This window comes from Carassius carassius, chromosome 33, assembly GCF_963082965.1.
Source record: "Carassius carassius chromosome 33, fCarCar2.1, whole genome shotgun sequence".
NCBI lineage: Eukaryota > Metazoa > Chordata > Actinopteri > Cypriniformes > Cyprinidae > Carassius > Carassius carassius.
The window spans coordinates 11620592-11638173 of record NC_081787.1 but is presented as its reverse complement, the minus strand read 5'-3'; the positions used below and the strand labels follow the sequence as shown (position 1 = coordinate 11638173).

Below are 17582 nucleotides of genomic sequence, written 5' to 3'. Positions count from 1 at the left end.
GTTGGTGGAATATTTGAATCAGGTGGCGTCTGGTAATTTGTTAATTTAGCCACTGTGCTAAATAAAAACCTTGGATTGTTTTGGTTATTTTCAATGAGTTTGTGGATATGCTCTGCCCTAGCAGTTTTTAGAGCCTGTCTATATCTGGACATACTGTATTTCCATGCAATTTTAAAAACTTCCAAGTTAGTTTTTCTCCATTTGCGTTCAAGACTACGAGTTACTTTCTTGAGAGAGTGAGTATTACTGTTATACCATGGCACAGTACGTTTTTCTCTAACCTTTTTCAATTCGATGGGGGCAACAGCTTCTAATGTATTAGAGAAAATAGTGCCCATGTTGTCAGTAATTTCGTCTAATTCATGTGTATTTTTGGGTACAAATAGCAGTTGAGATAGATCAGGCAGGTTATTTGCGAATCTGTCTTTGGTGGCTGGAACAATAGTTCTGCCCAGACGGTAACGCTGAGACATATAGTTAATATCAGTTATACGCAGCATGCACGATACAAGGAAATGGTCTGTAATATCATCACTTTGGGGTACAATATCTATAGCAGTAAGATCGATTCCATGCGATATAATTAGATCTAGTGTATGATTAAAACGATGAGTGGGCCCGGTGACATTTTGCTTGACTCCAAAGGAGTTTATTAGGTCAGTAAACGCAAGTCCTAATGTATCATTTGCATTATCAACGCGAATATTAAAATCTCCCATGATTAGCGCCTTATCAACTGTAACTAGAAGGTCTGAGAGGAAATCTGCAAATTCTTTTAGGAATTCTGTATACGGCCCTGGTGGTCTATACACAGTAGCCAGAGCAAGAGATACATTAGACTTCTTTTGCATGTCTGACAGTGTAACATTTAGCAGAAGTATTTCAAAAGAGTTAAACCTGTATCCTGTTTTCTGGGTAACATTGAGAATATCACTATATATTGTTGCAACACCTCCGCCACGACCAGTCTGACGGGGCTCATGCTTATAACAGTAGTTCGGTGGAGTAGACTCATTTAGACCAAAATAATCATTTGGTTTTAGCCAGGTTTCAGTCAAGCAGAGTACATCAAAACTATTTTCTGTGATCATTTCATTTACAATAACTGCTTTGGGTGTGAGTGATCTAATATTTATGAGCCCAAACTTTAAAAATTGTTTTTGTTCATTTACTTTACATTTTTCTTGGTTAATTACGATAAGATTTTTTTTAGATCCTACATTATATTTTGACCTCACTATTCGGGGAACAGACACAGTCTTAATAGTTTTTACAGCGCAAGTACTTTTATCATTTAAGCGGGTGGAACAAAACTCATCATAATAGTTATTAGAGAATTGTCTTACTAGTCACATGGAGCGAAGTGTCCTGGAGATGTTGTCAGAGAGCAGCTCCGCTCCGATTATGCTGGGGTGTAATCCATCAGCGCGAAACAGCCTAGGACGCTCCCAGAAAAGATTCCAGTTATTAACAAATAGCAGTTTCTGTTCTTTACACCATGACAACAACCATTCATTTAAAGCGAAAAGTCTACTGAACCTTTCGTGTCCTCGTCGATACGTGGGCAATGGTCCTGACACGACGATCGTCGCCGCGGGCGTCGTCCTGCGAACCGTCTCGATCAGGCTGCTGAAGTCCCTCTTCAGCGTCTCCGTCTGCCGCAATATAGGGTCAAGAGTGGCTTTTGTCAAAGCACATTTGAAACCTTTGAATTGTTATTTAAAATCCCCAGTGAAGAGAACCCCTGACCCTATATTGTGGCATAAGTGGAAAAGTTAGCTTGACCTTGAAAGCTCTTTCAGTTAAACAGCCAATGGAAATGTATGTATGAATGTCTGATTTCAGCACGTAAGGGTGGCTGCAGCTGTGGGTGTCGGACTGAATGAGACGGAACTACAGATGAGGCTGTGAGTGGGAGACAGGCTAATGTGCTGGACGGATGGTTTCAGCACGATTGAGCTTAAATTTCCCACATGACTGTGATGACTGCCCTTTTCCCTTTTCAGGGAAGTAAATGTTTGTTTTTATATGTATTGGTTTACATTACATGTTTTATATATTAATATATTTATAAATTTAGTTTATTCCTATCATAGGAAAGCTGCATTTTCAGCAGTCAATACTCAAATCTGTAGTGTATGATCCTTCAGAAATCATTCTAATGTAATGATTTAGTGCTCAATAAGCATTTCTTATTGTTATCAATGTTGAAAATAGTTGAGCTGCTTAATATTTTTGTGAAAAATATTTTTTTTCATTATTATTTAATAAATGGAAAGTAAAAATGTATTTATTTATAAAAAAGAATTCTAATAATCTTATCCCAAACTTTTGAATGGTAACACATTACATTAGATATTATAAATTACATTCTATATTGTAATGGATCATATAATTATATATATATATATATATATGAACATAACATAATAAAAAAAGCAAAAAGTTGACCGTTAATAAATGTGCAAAATGGTAGCGTACAAATAGGCTCCAAGCAGATATGTCAAGGTTTATAATGGTAATTTCATTACAGATTATACAACCCAGGACTATGTTTAAAATGGATTAGATAAACAAATGGCAGGATGTGCAGAAGCGGTTGTTCTCAAGCCATTCAGTGTCCATGTCTCTAAATGAGGCATCAGGTGGAAAGATGGTGCATAGTAGTGCATCATGCAGCTGCTCTGGAGATAGATCAGCTTCATAATTGAATGCCCTCTCCAACAGCTCCTCCATTGGACTTGGACTAGGAGGTCTGCCGCTGTGCGATTGCAGTTTACGTTCTGCTTCGCTTCATGTGTTGACAGAGATATCCAGTAGTGTATTGCATCCATAAGAAAGTCTTCATTAGAGGTGGTCTCCTCCCCTTACAGAGTTGAAGAACTTCAATGAGGTGGAAGCATGACATGATTTACACAAACCTTGACTGAGTAATCCATTTAATTTTTCCTTACATTACGTTACTAATGCTAAAACACTCTGAGCCGTGCCACTTTATTTGTCATTAAAGGCTCAGAGCAGCAGAGACAGATGAAGGCCTGAGGCGGTGGGATGTTGTTTTGAACGAATGGCTTGTAGTTGGAAAAATTTCAGAAGTCAGAAGAGTCAGAAGTCAAAAAAAGCTTTATTTCCAAGAATGTTTACACACACATGCACGCAAGGAATTTATTGTGCTTCACATTTCAGTTTTCTTTTTACTAAAGATGATTATGCACCTTATATGTTTAAACCGATTCAATTATAAACCGATTCAATTACTGATTTTAGTTGAGTCTCTAAATAAAGTGCTCATAATGGGGTCATCTTAACTAAGCCATTTGAACTGTTTGGTGGAGAATGCTACAGTCAGAGAGAAAGAGCCTCTGCTTGTTCTTGTTGTTTTACTGGGGTTGAGGAGGGAGACAGAGGAACTGGCTCAAAGGCAATGGCATTCTTCCTTTTCTCCAGGCATTGTTTGTGGTTTGGGATTTCAAAGTGTTTTATTGGCACAAGGCAAATCGCATGTGTGAAATTTGCTGTGTGGACTGTGAGATTAGAGGTGGAAAAGCTACATTCTTCCTTGATATGTGGGGCTAAGGGGCATGCATTTCCATCAGCTTTGACTCAGAAGCAAAGTATTTCCTTATTTCAATGAAAAAGCCTATTGATTTGAATCTTAAGGGGCTTCAGACTCTGAAAAGGGCTTACGTGTTATTTTGTTATTTAACAACCCATTTGTAAGAGAAGGCTTTGAAGAGAAAAATTTCAGCACTATATAAAGTGCAGCATCAAGGACTGTACCTATAGACAGAGGTTCACTTTTTATTTCTTTCTAATCAGAAGCTGTGAATGAATGAATGAATGAATAAATGAAACGTTTGTAGCTGTAAAATTTATGATTTGTTTCGTTCCACTTCGGCAGCAATTTTTTATTTTTTTATTTTGTCAGGAACTTATATCAAATTCCAAATGCACAAGAAGACAGAGCCCAAAATTAACATAGCATTATTTGAGTAGAAATTATGTATACATGTGTATATCTATCTATCTGTCTGTCTGTCTGTCTGTATAGTATGTGTATATATTTATGTATAATATTTTTTTCGGCAAACAAAGATAACTTTTTTTTTCAGGGATTTGTTGAATAGAATGTTTAAAAGAACAGCATTTATTGAAAATAGATATATTGTCACTTTTAATCAATTTAATGTGTCCTTGAACCCTACATACATCACTGTTACTGACTGCAGCCATATGGCTTGGAAGAGTTTGGGATTGTATGTAAGGCAATTGTAGGAGCAGGTTCAGAGTTTGTCAGGCCGAAAGGCTTTAGATAAATGGATGTCGAGTGGACATGGAGTCGAGGTCTTAGCAGGTGACAGGAAGGAAAACCCTGCCAACCTTGTGCTCTTCGGGAGACTGATGACTGGGCACTTGAGAAAGTGCAAAAGTGCCTAAGTCGCCAGAATTTTTGGGGAAAAAATAGTTTTTTTTAACTCAAGAGAGCACTACTTCTCCTATCTCTGATCACATGCTTTAGATCTATTACCACAACTGAAATCAGAGGCCTGGAAGAGACGACTTCTCCTTTGGCATTTGGCTGTTTTAACACATAATCATATTTCTTTTGTGCAGTTCTGTTGATGAAATGAAAGTTGTTTTTCTTTCTTTGCTCTCCTTTGAGGTGTCATCAAGGCATCTTTTTTTTTTTTACCTACACTTGCAGGAATCAGAATAAATGATTCCGTATCGCAGATCCAATATCAGATGTTGAATGACAAAAGCTACAAGAGGCTCTGTTGCTCTGTTCTGTTACTTTGTAGGGTTGTGTCTTAAAATCAATACCTAGATTGAATTAACTTTCTTTTTTTTAACTTTTGAATTGTATTGTTCAAAATGAATCCCATCCAGCTCTAAATATCATTAATCAAGAAATAGTTCACCCAGCAAAATGTTGATGTTTTTGACTCATAATATTAGTACAAAATTAAGCGTTAGTGTTAGCTCTGGCAGGTCACGTGAGTCAAGCTTGCATCAGCTGATTCTCAGCTGATCACATCTACCTATAGGAATACGACATCTATCGCGGCATTCCTATGTAAGCTCTATTCAGTAGTATTCAGCAGCTTTTAAGCTTGCTCTGGAGCAAAGTACCCTCCTCCATCCCCAGCTCCTCCTTTCAGTCAGGACTTGGCTTTTTGATATTACTTGCAAATTAGACTCCTTTATATATACTTGAATAAAGTGTTACACTTAAATATCATTAATGATATCTGCCTTGTTCTGTTCTGTTTACCCTAGGGGTTTATTTTTGCTGCTCTCCCTGCTCATTCATGACATGCTGCATGGGTGGGCAGGGAGTTTTTTTGCCCCAGAACAGAACCATACCGCCAAAACAAAGTTCATGCTAAATATCTATCATTTTGATGAAAGTGGTCCTGACAGAACTACCATTATGTGGCAAAGAACTGTGTTAAGATTCTTCCAAATGTCTCACAGATGAAATAACAAACAGCATGTTGGTTTGTGACATGACAGTGAGTAAATGATCACAGAATGTACATTTTTGTTTTGAATTGTTAATTTAAAGAAATAGCACACCCAGATAAACATGCTGAAAATTTACTCACCCTCAGGCCATCCATGTGAAGGAAAAGGCTGTGTATTTGTAATAAATATATTATTTAGACATTTTTTAACGTCAAACTGTTGCTTCCAACTAAAATAACTCCTTTATCCATATTATTGCTTTCTCCGGTGAAAATGTCATCTCATCTGAATCAGTATATGTAATATTCACAAATCCAGAACTGTTAACAAGCAAAAACATTGCAAACCAGTTCTAAACAAATATATTGTTGGATTTTAGGGTTAAGACTTTTTCACTGTAGGAAGCATTATTGTGGATTGTTCTCGTATTTTGGCCAGAAGTGATGATTTAAAGTTTAAACATCCTAATGATGGATTTGTTTATTGTAGCATGTAGCTTTTCACTTTACAAGATGTTAATTAATGGACTGGAGACAAGTCAATATTAATTGCAATGTTTTTGTCAGCTGTTTGGATTCTGACGGCACCCATTCAGTGCAGAGGATCCATTGATAAGTAAGTGATGTTACCTTTCTCCAAATCTGATTCAGTGAAGCAACAATTTATCTATGGTCTGAGGAGTACATTTTCAGCAAATTTTCATTTTTGGGTGAACAGTTCCTTTAAATGTCACTTGAATAGGAGAGGCTGCTTTACAGTAAGTCTGCCAACATAATTTAGCTTATGTTCTCACTCCTACAGACCTCGAGGCCAACATGTAATGCTGTCGTTTCAGAAACATTAAGGTGAATAAAATGGAGTGGATTAAAAGTGTTTATTTTTGGGTTGGACAGAAACAACTTCATGACATCTGTGATTGGAATGTCATGACAACTGTGACACTGGATATGATGAGGCACAGCTCACTGCACAGACAGGGCTTGTAGATTTCAAGGAGAGGAGGTATGAAAGAGGTTGCATGTGTTTTGTTTAGAGTTGTGCCTATGCTGACATGAGTGGGAATAGACTTATGGAAAAGAGACATTCTTTGTGTAGTTTAGATCAAAAAACATTGAAAAGCTTGTTTGCACAGTCTTCTTAGTTACAAGGAAAATATTACATTCAATTCACAGTACATGACTATTGCAAACAAAGGATTTCAATAGTGCAAGAGCAGTGTACCCTTGCAATGCAGGATGCAATAACATAGTGAGACATAATAGAGATGCATACAAATAGATTTGTAAAATATAATTCAGTTTTGATAAATGAGCGGAAAAGCACTCATTAGAAATAAATGAGTGGAGACAGAGTAGTACTAAATGACAGAAGCATGTTTTACAAGTGCAGTTTGTTTTTGAAGAGCTGTGGCGTCCTAAGCTCCAAAAGCCTTTTAAGGTACTGCTGGAGTCTCTCTGTTGTCTAATGGTGGGATATAGCAATGACTACTCAGATTCTGATTCGTTTTTATCCTAATATATTCCACCATAATAAATGGATATGTGTGAGTTTGCAAACAGTATCTTTTTTAAAGCCATGACAAAGAAGGAACTAGTTTTCAATAACATCCACTGTTAGAAATGATTACAGACTCACCATGGAAACTGATAAAAGAATACAAATGTTTTAATATAAATGAGGCTTGATTTGGGAATGTTAATGACCTTTTTCACCATAACTCATCTCACTAATGTGTCAGAGCTAAAAGCCTGACTCATAGTGACTCTCAAACCTAACATGATATTCTGCAGTGTGATATCTTTTAACAGGATTCAAAAAATCTCTAAGAGTTTGATAGATTCATTTTTTTGATGGATTGATTGGTTTGATTTTCCTCCCAGTTTGAGTCTGTACATTCACTTCCCCGCTGGCAGGGATTGTAGGAGGTGGGGAGTGAATGTACAGCACTCTCTTCCACTCTAAATACTATGACTGAGGTGAGACCTTTGAGCAAGGCACCGAAACCCCAACTGCTCCCTGGCTGCCCACTGCTCTGGGTCACCGGGTGTGTTTACTGTGTTTTTGTGTTGTTTCATTTCTCACTGCCGTGTGTGCAATGGATGGGTTAAATGCAGAGCATAAATTCTGAGTGAGGGACACCATACTTAGCTGTACTTCACATCTCTCACATCTCACTCTTCCAGGATCTTTTGTAGGACACCTTAAAAAGATTTTGAACCATAATTAAAGAACTGACATTACGTGTATAAAATTTAATGTTAGTTTATCTTACTGTATTTATTATTTCATAATATTTACAATCATCACAGTCAAACTGTAACTATCTTTTTAAACTGATAAAATCCATTATCCATTCCAGTTTAGTTAAGTGTTCAAATTGATGTATTTAAATGCCAAATCTATTGTGACAGGGCTTGAATATATATCACTTTAGGGGTAAGTAATGACACATGATTTAGCTGTAAATAAATATTTAGTATTGGACTTAATAGTTTAAGAATCAATAAGCACATTCCTCTGTTGTGATCCCACATTTCTACGGCATTTACAGCCCTGTTATTATTTCGCCTGAGGTGGAAAAATATGATTTTTTGAAAGTTCAGGCCAGAGATTTTCAGAGAAAAACTGAAACAGTTTCTTGAAAATGATTTTTCTGCAATATTGAATAAGGTGGTACGCACAGTCAGTATTTCAATATAAACCCAACAGGATGATCTGCAAAAGTGAGGAGTCTGGTGATTTAATCTCAGAATGCAGTGATTGCCCCGTCAGAATCAAGTATTCAAGAGATAATAAGAATAAGAAGCATAAGTATAGACCCTGCCCTATTACTTTGAAAGTATTACATGTCTTCAAATGTATTATTGAAATACATGTTCTTTTATCTTGGCTTTGACTTGCTGGTATATGTGTATAAGTAACAAATTCAGTTTTACTGTTTTAAGACATCAGCTCGTCATGAAAGAAGCTGGGCCATGTGTGCTGTCATATGGTCCAAAGCTTCCAGATGGATGAGGACAGACCAACTGTACCCCTTAACTTCCTTTCTAGCAAAAAAAACTATCTAAACATAGATGATTTATGGCTTCTTCAACGTAGCTATATAGCATTCCAGGCTTTGTTTTCCACACAGTTTTTATTCCTGCATCTGAGATCATTTCATGTTATATTATACGATACTGGACATATTTGCTAAACGAGATGTAATATATAATGCAATAACTTTGTTTACACAATACCTTGACTTGATTTTTATCGGAGAGCTTTCCTGTTTATATGAAAGTCATCTAAACGTAATTCAGCTGACACTTAAGATGCACTTTTTTATTGGTTATCCAAACCTCCCTGTTGGGTTATGTGTGCGTTTAATTATTTATCAAAGGATTTGGCCATGGCCTCCCTCTTAGAGTCTCCCCTTTCAACAAACATATTAGTTTCCACATGTGTTGGTATGGTTTGTTGTCTCCCAAAAGGCATTATTGACTAGTCCTAGATCAATATCACAGAGAATATGAGCATGATGTATTCCCATCGACCTGAAAGAAAGAACAATCTCACAGAGTCGACCAAAACTCCATTATGGAAAAAGAAAGTGATTACAGGCCTGATAATGGGGCTGTGTACAGAGTGAAGTGCATCATAATCCCCATATCTATTGGCAGCATGAGTTTGGATGTGGAAAGTAGTGGCCATCAGCCTCACTGTTCCATCAAGACCATCACCGATCAAATCCACAGACGGACTGAGACCAATAAAAGCTGTTTTTTTTTCTTCCTGCTGGAATGCTGTTGATGGGTTCTTTCTTCACTGAGATGTGATGAAATGTATAGCTCTGAGATGTGCCTTTACTTAATGGGGGAACTGGAAGCACTTGCAGTTATGCCATAATATTTGTAACTCGGAATGTACAATCAGCGCGTGGCAGAAATATGCAGATGAAGTAACTCTGCACCATTCCTTGAATATTCAAATTAAGTTTGATGCATATGAAATTGCAAAAGGATCTGTAGTGCATACCGTTTAAAGACACTTTCATTTTATTGTAGAATGACGACAATTAAATAAAATGTTGTTTGCGTCATTGGTGTCACCAAGGCGCTTTTTAATGCTGTTGAAATCATATTAAACACCCATGTTTGTGGTAACCGGATTCCAAGGTGTAACATCTTACATTTTTATAAGCAGCATCATAATTATACTTTAAAGCCCATAAACATTCACAATTGAGTTTCATAGCTTTTAGATGGGGGATATCAACGTGACTGGATTGATTATTGTCCTTTGCTATGGTCCGTTTGGTGTCGATGATGGAGACGATGGCTTATCGTACCATTATCCTCTCCAATATAGATATGGAGACATCAGAGCTTGTAAAGGTTGAGCAAATCTGAGATGATAAAGCTAGTCTTTTAATCTTTCATATAATCTTTAATTACCCGGCTCTACAGATTTTCTCGTGGTTTTCTCTTTGTGCGTGCAGTGTATTGTAGATGCCGGGTACACTGGAGCTGTGCATTTTTGTTAAAATCCTGGACCACTGGTGTGAACGCAAATTATTGAGGATGTCTGTTGTTGTGCAGCAGTACTGAGGCAGCTGGAAACTGGTAACAAAGAAATAACTTTCCTCCTGTAAATGTACTGGAATGCAATGGAAGAAGCAGCCAGACCGAGAGGGAACTTGCCACCATTATATTTTCAGAGACCTAGGCATAAAACTGGTTTAGAAAAATACACTTTTGGCAACAGAAATAACTTAGACTTTTTGCGAAATGTCATTCACTCCATGTTTATAATGTAAAATGCTGCAAAATGACATATTAACGGCACAGTCTTAAACAAAAACAATACAGGACATCTGCGCCATACTATCCAAATCTATTTGATCTGCTCTCATTTCCACCATGTTTCGATTCATTAGCTCCTTATGCCTTTGATGAATTGATTCCAGTATGCCGGTGGCTCGTTGAAATGAAGCTCCTCAGAACTAGCGAGACTGTAGAGTGAACGGGAAGACTCAGGTTTGTTGAGTACGACGGCCATTGTGTGCATCATCACTTTGAAAATTCCTCTCTGTTAGGAGCAGCCTCCTCTGACAAAGACAGGAAATTAGTGTCTAAGAGGTTGTGTGGTGATTAAGTGTGGATCGTGGAGAGCTGCCTCGCACTGCTGAGAGGCAGATGGTAACCTTGGGGATGCCGATGTGGATTTGTGTAAGTGAGAGTGGCAGGAAGCACTATTCGAGCCGCACTGCCTGTTCCACAAACCTACCACTCTCTTCCTCTCTAACTGCCTTCTTTTTTTATTTTTCTGTATGTCATTTCACTGACATAAATGCACACTCTAGCCTGTCTCTGGTTCTCTCAGTGGCTGGCTGATGGGAGAGCACATCACCTGTTCTTACTGGGTGGTTCTTTAATTATATTACCCTCTGCTAAGTTGATTCATTCATAAGTAATAACCTTTTGATTACTTATTCAACTAAGGTGACCGGATCAAGATTAGGTTTTTCCCCTTCCTTTAACATTCAATTTTGTAGAGACTTGGCTTCCTGTAAAACCCAGTTTGTCACATTCTCCACTGTAAATAAAGCTGATTTGGTTTGACCCATCATCAAAACGCATTTCATGCTCCTAAAGCCATGGTAAAGTTTATCTGAATGAATGCTCCCAGTTCCTAGCGACAAAATGGTTCATTATCAGAGTGCAAAGGGAATGACAGAGGAGCTAACATGGTGAATGATGGAGTAGCTTGTGTGGTAAATACACTTCAGAATGTTGCCCTACTTAAAGTGACAAGCGCTCTGTTTGTGTAGTTCATGACTAAATGCTGTTGGTCCTTTGCGGCACAGTTTGGTGCAGGCCGGTTCACACCCTGAGTGTTTTTTACTGTAGTTATTCCTTTTCTGTCATACTGTTTCCATCTCTTCCACCTTCTCCAAGTTTCACTTCCAAGCCACCTGAGACTTCTTGTTGGTGAGAATGCGCAGATTGGCTTTAAAACACTCTTGATTCAGCCAGCTGAATAGTTTACTCAAAAATAATAAAAAAAAATTCTGTCATTTATTCACCCTCATGTAGTTCCAAACTCGGGTGCCTTCATTTCTTCCAAGAAAATGTGCCATGAAGATTTTGTTCCGTGAAGATATCCCTAAGAAATTTTAAAGAAATGGGGTCCAATGTTGTTTTTGGTGAAAATCTGAATCAGTTAAATTGTGGAAATGTTTTAATTATGATGACTTAAGGACTCAAAAGTTTCCTGTTCGTCTCCATTGTTTTTGATTTTATCTGGCTGAAAGTAGAGAATTTTGAAACATTTTTAAACATCTGTATTGTTATAGACCCCATTGAATTTCATTTTATAGCAAAAAAACAAAACAAAAAACAAAAACAAAAACACAGCCTTTATTCAAAATGTCTTTTTTTGTTCCACAGAAGACAGAAAGTCATTCAGGTTTGCAACAACATGATGGTGCTTAAATCATAATGCAAATGTAATTTTTTTGGTGCACTATCCCTTTAAGTGCTGCAGTCTCAGATATACCACAGTGCGAATCACAGGACAGATTCAGTTGTATATTAGAGAATGTACAAGAAATCAACAGTGTTGTTAAACAGACATAAAAGCAGTTTTTTTCTTCTCTTTTAGATGTTTTGATTTTTGTTACTTGTCAGTCAAAAGAGAGAAAGAACCTAGGAACTTTGCTTCTTGCTCTGATTTGGTCTGTGTTTCTAGAGCCCCTGCACATATCAGTTCACTTATACAACTAAGTGACACCACAGCCTTGTGTGCATGACTTGGAACAGGGACATTGGGAAACAGAGAGACTTTTACTCTCAGCAGAAACTATAATGTAAATTATGAATGGCTGCTACATCTCTGAAATATCTTGTCTCATTCTTGGCTAGTTAGTACAGCCAGCGGCACATTAAACTTTTATGGCTCTGTTCTGAACTTCAGAAATTTTTGCCCACCTTTGTACTTTGACTCATGGGTGAGTGACACATTTTCACGTAGCCCTGAAGCTCTGTTGCTTGTCCACCATCGAAATAGGATTTGTGCCCATCAACACCCGTAAAGGTCAGGCGGCGAGTAGACTTTAGAGATTAAAGAGGAACTCGGCACAGGTGGCAGACCACGAGCCCAGCCTGGAGCTGTTTGTGGCTCGAGAGCACGTCCAGGAAGTAATGAAATCCCGGCTTGGCCGGCGACGCTCATTGGCATTCATACGTCGTCTGCCTTGCTTTCCCGCCATCGGCCATGTGTGAGCTCGGCTGGCTGTAGGGATTGTGCAGACAAAGCATGTTGTCCCCTGATAAGGGAGCCTCGTCCCGTTAGCCATTAGCCAGATTAGCACAAATAGGAGGCCTGGGCAGCAGCATCATGTCAAGCTCAGGAGCTGGAGAGCTTGGTATCCCAGGCTGAGTTTCATATGTGGGTTCTTGCCTTGGCATGCGGCCCAGATCCAAGGGTTTCAAGGGGAAGCAATGAGCATCTGTTTGATTTTCTGTTTGCTTTAGTCTCTTATCACATCTTCTCTTTGGCAGTCAGGTGACTATATGATCCTCTTCTTCCTGTAGGTCCCAGGATACACAAATTGCCAATTCTTCTCCTCCTGTCCATTCCTCTTCGCTGGCTGCTCCTGGTTTCTGGAGAACACCTCCTCTCCACGCTGCCTCGGATACTGGAAACCTGCCGCCACGTCAATCACATCCTCACAGCTGGGTAATTCATTTCAAGTGCAAATTGCAGCCGTCTTCACTTGAGAGAGGGTGAGAATAGATCAGACTTTTCCCCCCTTTTAGTCTGTTTATACACAGTCTTTAGGCTTTCCAGACTAAAATTGTTTCTCCAGACCAGTTTGCCATTAAGGCTCTGCTTAAATCTCCAGGGTGGTGATCAGAGTTTTTTTGTGTTTTTGGTTGTGTATCTTTCAAAGCCAAGGGACTGTAAAGAATATCAGTCATTTTAGAGTTGGCTGCTTGGCTACAGTTCACCTGTGAGTTTTCAAAGGATGCTCTTTATGAGCAGAGACCTTTGTGACTAAGCCAGTAGCATTTGGTGTCTTTCAGGAATACTCTACCAAGCCAAAAATGGGGAATCTCATGATGCTTTGTAAACACTAGACTTTGTGTCTTCATGAGTTTAACTCTTTCTTCTCTTTTTTTTCTCTTTTTGCAAACTTGTTCTTCACCTTGCTCAGATTATGATGAACTTAGTGTTGGAAAATGTTACTTTGGAAAGCATGTGCTACTAATCAAACTGTGCTACTAATCAAAAAAAAAAAAGCTTATCACATAATTATTCAAAAAAAAATAGTAATATGTTTTTGAGTGCTTTGTTTCTCTTTGTCAACTAGCTAATGCTCTTAGTGAGTGTTTGTCTCCTTGACACAGTTTGCATGCAACGACTAGATTCCTGTATTGGCATTATACCATTTTCATCGCAAGCTAGGGTTGTGTGTCATGGAAAATTGAATTAGGGATGCCTTTTAAATTCCATTTATGTTCCTGAATGTGAATTTAATTGAATTTGGCAGGATGCAGAATTGCCATTTCAAAAAGACTAAAGTTTGCATAAACCGGCCAAACAGATAGATAGAAAAATGGATGGATTACATGGGTTACAGTCTTTCTGTCATTACATTTCGAATTCATATTCAACGTCCTGCTGGAAGTAAATGGCATTATGTTTAATATAATTGGTAAATTGGGATAGTCACATTAAGTTGCTCTACTCACTTGCAGCGGAAACATACTGTAGACAGCTATGTGGGAAAATTAGAGCTTTCAAAAGAAACACAGATATTATGGTGTAACATGTCTTATTAAAAAATGTATGAGTAAAGCAGTTACTTTGTGTTCCACAATTTTAATTGCATATGTTGATTATTTTGTTGTCTATGACATGAAAATATTTTTTTTTATCACCAGTGGAGCACATAATAGTTAAAAGTTTACATAATTGCTAATTTTGAGATTGCAGGAACATCCCACCTACACAATTGCATAGACACACACATAGACACAAACATTCACACACAGGCTTTTTTTGTGGTAGACAGAAAACCCACATTTCCTCTGTGAGCCCTCATTTAGGTGAGCTGACATTGCATGAGCTGCGTCAATCACTCTCTATCTTCCAGTAAATCCTCCCTTATCTTTGGCTTAAACTGACGGAGCACGCACACATCTGCACTGCAGGAGACACTAAGGTTGTGCGATCCGGGAACAGAGTCAGATTGACTGAAGCTGCTGGAGTTGATGGGATGGTTTGTTTGTGATTGATGTATATTGAAAGCGAGTTTGGGTTCAGGGTGATCACACAGGATGGGGGCTGAATGGTGTTTGGATGTATTTTGCATGTTCAGGACGACTTGGTGGCTAGTTTGACGGCCAGATTCTCTTTTGTGCAAAATGAGAAATTGTGCTGTGCAAAATGCATGTAGCGCAGATTTTGAGGGCACATTTGCTTTGTTATCTTATCTTCATAATTTCTTCAGTGAAACAGGCCCTAAACAAGACATGTAGAGCATGCAAATGAGCGGTGCTATCAGTGGGCATGATTCACTGTTAGTAAATCTGTAAAGTTTAGGTAGAAGGTGGTGTTTTGTTTAGCTGAGCTCTGTCTCTGGAGGTAGAGCTGTGTGATTTGAGTCTTATTGTCCTCCAAGATATTTGAGGGTCAGCAAGTCTGCCTCGAGTCTGCAGTGCACTCAGTGGAACTGTAGATCTCACCACTGGGTGAATGTGTGCTCTGTTTCTCTCTCCCTAGCTCTTGCTGTCTTTCTCTATATGTTAGTACCTTTAGTTTTATTTATTTATTGATTTGTTTTAATTAAAGTGTGTCGAGCGATATTGGATATATAATTGTGTGATAATTACCCGTTTTTACATTTAGATTATCTTTGCTGTCTTCAAATGCAAAGTTAAAGTTAAAAACATTGATATTACACATTTACTATTTATTCTTTAGCAAATCTCAAAATTAATATGCATTTTCAAGCTGCATATTGTAGTGATGTGATGACTAAATTAAATTGTAGCATTTAAATTATTTTAATTTTGTTGTATTTTGTAACTTATGCCAAATAGTATATCATTTTAAAATAATCAGCCATAACTTATTGATATTGGCCGTTTTAATATAGATGCAAAATTAGTAGTGTTTTTGCTGAATATATTTCAGCTTTGAAATCAGTTTATTCCTAGTTTGTCTAGTTCAGCATTATAGCCTTGAGCTAACTTGTGTTAAAGAGAACACAGGAACATGTTTGTTGGAATAAAGTGCCTCTATTATGGTTCATTAGTTGGTTTTGGGAGTCCCCAACAAGAGGCTTACATTAATGCAAGGTCAAAAAACACTTTCATTTTCTTATAATATGCATTTAATTTTAACTTATTTCTCAGTGACTCTCACACGATTCATTCAAAGATTCATCTTTCCAAACCCCTCCTTTGCATGAGTCTACTCTGCTCTGATTGGTCAGATGACCCAGTCTGTTGTGATTGGTCTGCTGCGTACAGCTCATGTCGGAAAAGGAACACCCATCACCATTACAGGATTATGGCTTGGCTTATTAATATTACATCCTATTTTATTAATGATAGTGCTCCACTGTGTTCTAAAAATTAAGAATCAGAAAGAAAAAAGTTGTTTTACAATTATGTTAGCAAAACGGACCCACAGCTTGGAACTAAGACTCAAACAATAATGTTATTTGCTTTAGCCAATCACAGACATGGAGTACTGATAAAGAAACTTATTGCTCCATCCTCTATTATGTCTCCAAGTTATATGAATGACAGACATTTTATATTAATTGACTGATTAATTCAGAGTTGACTGTTTCTTTTGAGAGACAATAATTTTATTTATGATGTTCTTTCAGCTTTTTAGCAACATTCACATACAGCTACAATACACACTGCATGAAAAGGTGATTTTCAAAAATCCTTAATATGGGCACTTTAAGTAAAGTTTATTTTGGTTATATACTGTAGTTAAGCTTACATTACTCACCAGTTAATGTTTTCACCATTATGACGGTGGGTTACAGGTACATTTCATTATTTTTGTCTGTTAACCCACTTAAAAAAAAATTGATTGGTCAGTCGGGAAAGTTCACTACTGTAAATTGATTTATATTTTCCCATAATCATTTGCTGTTTACAGTATTATACTGCATACACATTTTACAGTATCTTACTCTACATATTACAGTAAAAAAAAAATTAAAATTACAGAAATCAGTTAGAGTGAAATAAAGTAAATTATTTATTTGCAGGGAAGCTGAGATATGTGACTAGATCATGATGGTATGGTGAAATAGATCATTTTAATGTGAGTAATGCATATATATATATATGCAAATGCAATAAATCCATGACTTTTTTTTAATTATTGAATCAATATAAAGGTTTATTTTTCATTTTGAAACTTGGTTAATACTAATCTTATATGCAGGCACTGGACTAAAAATACATTCAATCAGTCATCTCTCCCAAAATGAATTCAACGGTTTGGTCATCTTTTTTATGCTATAAATGAATTAGGCCTACAACAATTAAATAAAATTTTGTCATGAACATACATGGACAAAAATATCACATTAAACCACAGATTCCAAATTCCAAAATGGCTTTTTCCTTACATTCAACTTCCAAAAGTGCATTCATCTTTTCCATGTTACATTTATTTAGTTGACTAGTGTTATACTGTATTAACAAAAACATTAATGGCATTAATAAAAACACTTAAACTGTCAAGCTAAGCAATATCGTGTTCATAATCAAATGCGACTCATCTGTGATAAGGATATTGCATAACTTGTCAGTGATGTACGGCTCTTGTGTTTTAAATGCCGCTCCATCCGAAAGCATGCAATGGAGATTTATCACAGAACTGGCTTTACTGATGAAATGCACATGACAATCACATGTGATTTACCATGCAGCCCTAAGTTTGTTTGTTGATCATAAGTACAAATTAGATGGGGAAAATTAGGATGCTGGGTCAAAGCGCCGCCATTACTGTTTAGAGTGCGTGGAATGGTGCGTTGTGATTGGTTGAGTGTATATATCGCGTTCTGCAGAGAAACGAGACTGCTGTTTGTC

General features: G+C 37.4%; 1 protein-coding gene across 2 annotated transcripts in view; it reads left to right on the top strand.

Annotated features, from left to right (window-relative positions):
- LOC132113726 (dystrophin-related protein 2-like) overlaps window positions 1–17582 on the top strand; it is a 115794-nt gene that overhangs the window by 20697 nt on the left and 77515 nt on the right. Inside the window, exon 1 of one of the 2 annotated variants that reach the window (XM_059521671.1) lies at window positions 13051–13191. The exons of the other annotated variant lie outside the window; for it this stretch is intronic. The gene's annotated coding sequence lies outside the window, so the exon portion shown is untranslated. Of the gene's footprint in view, window positions 1–13050; window positions 13192–17582 lie in introns of those variants that run through there. 2 annotated transcript variants of the gene reach the window in all.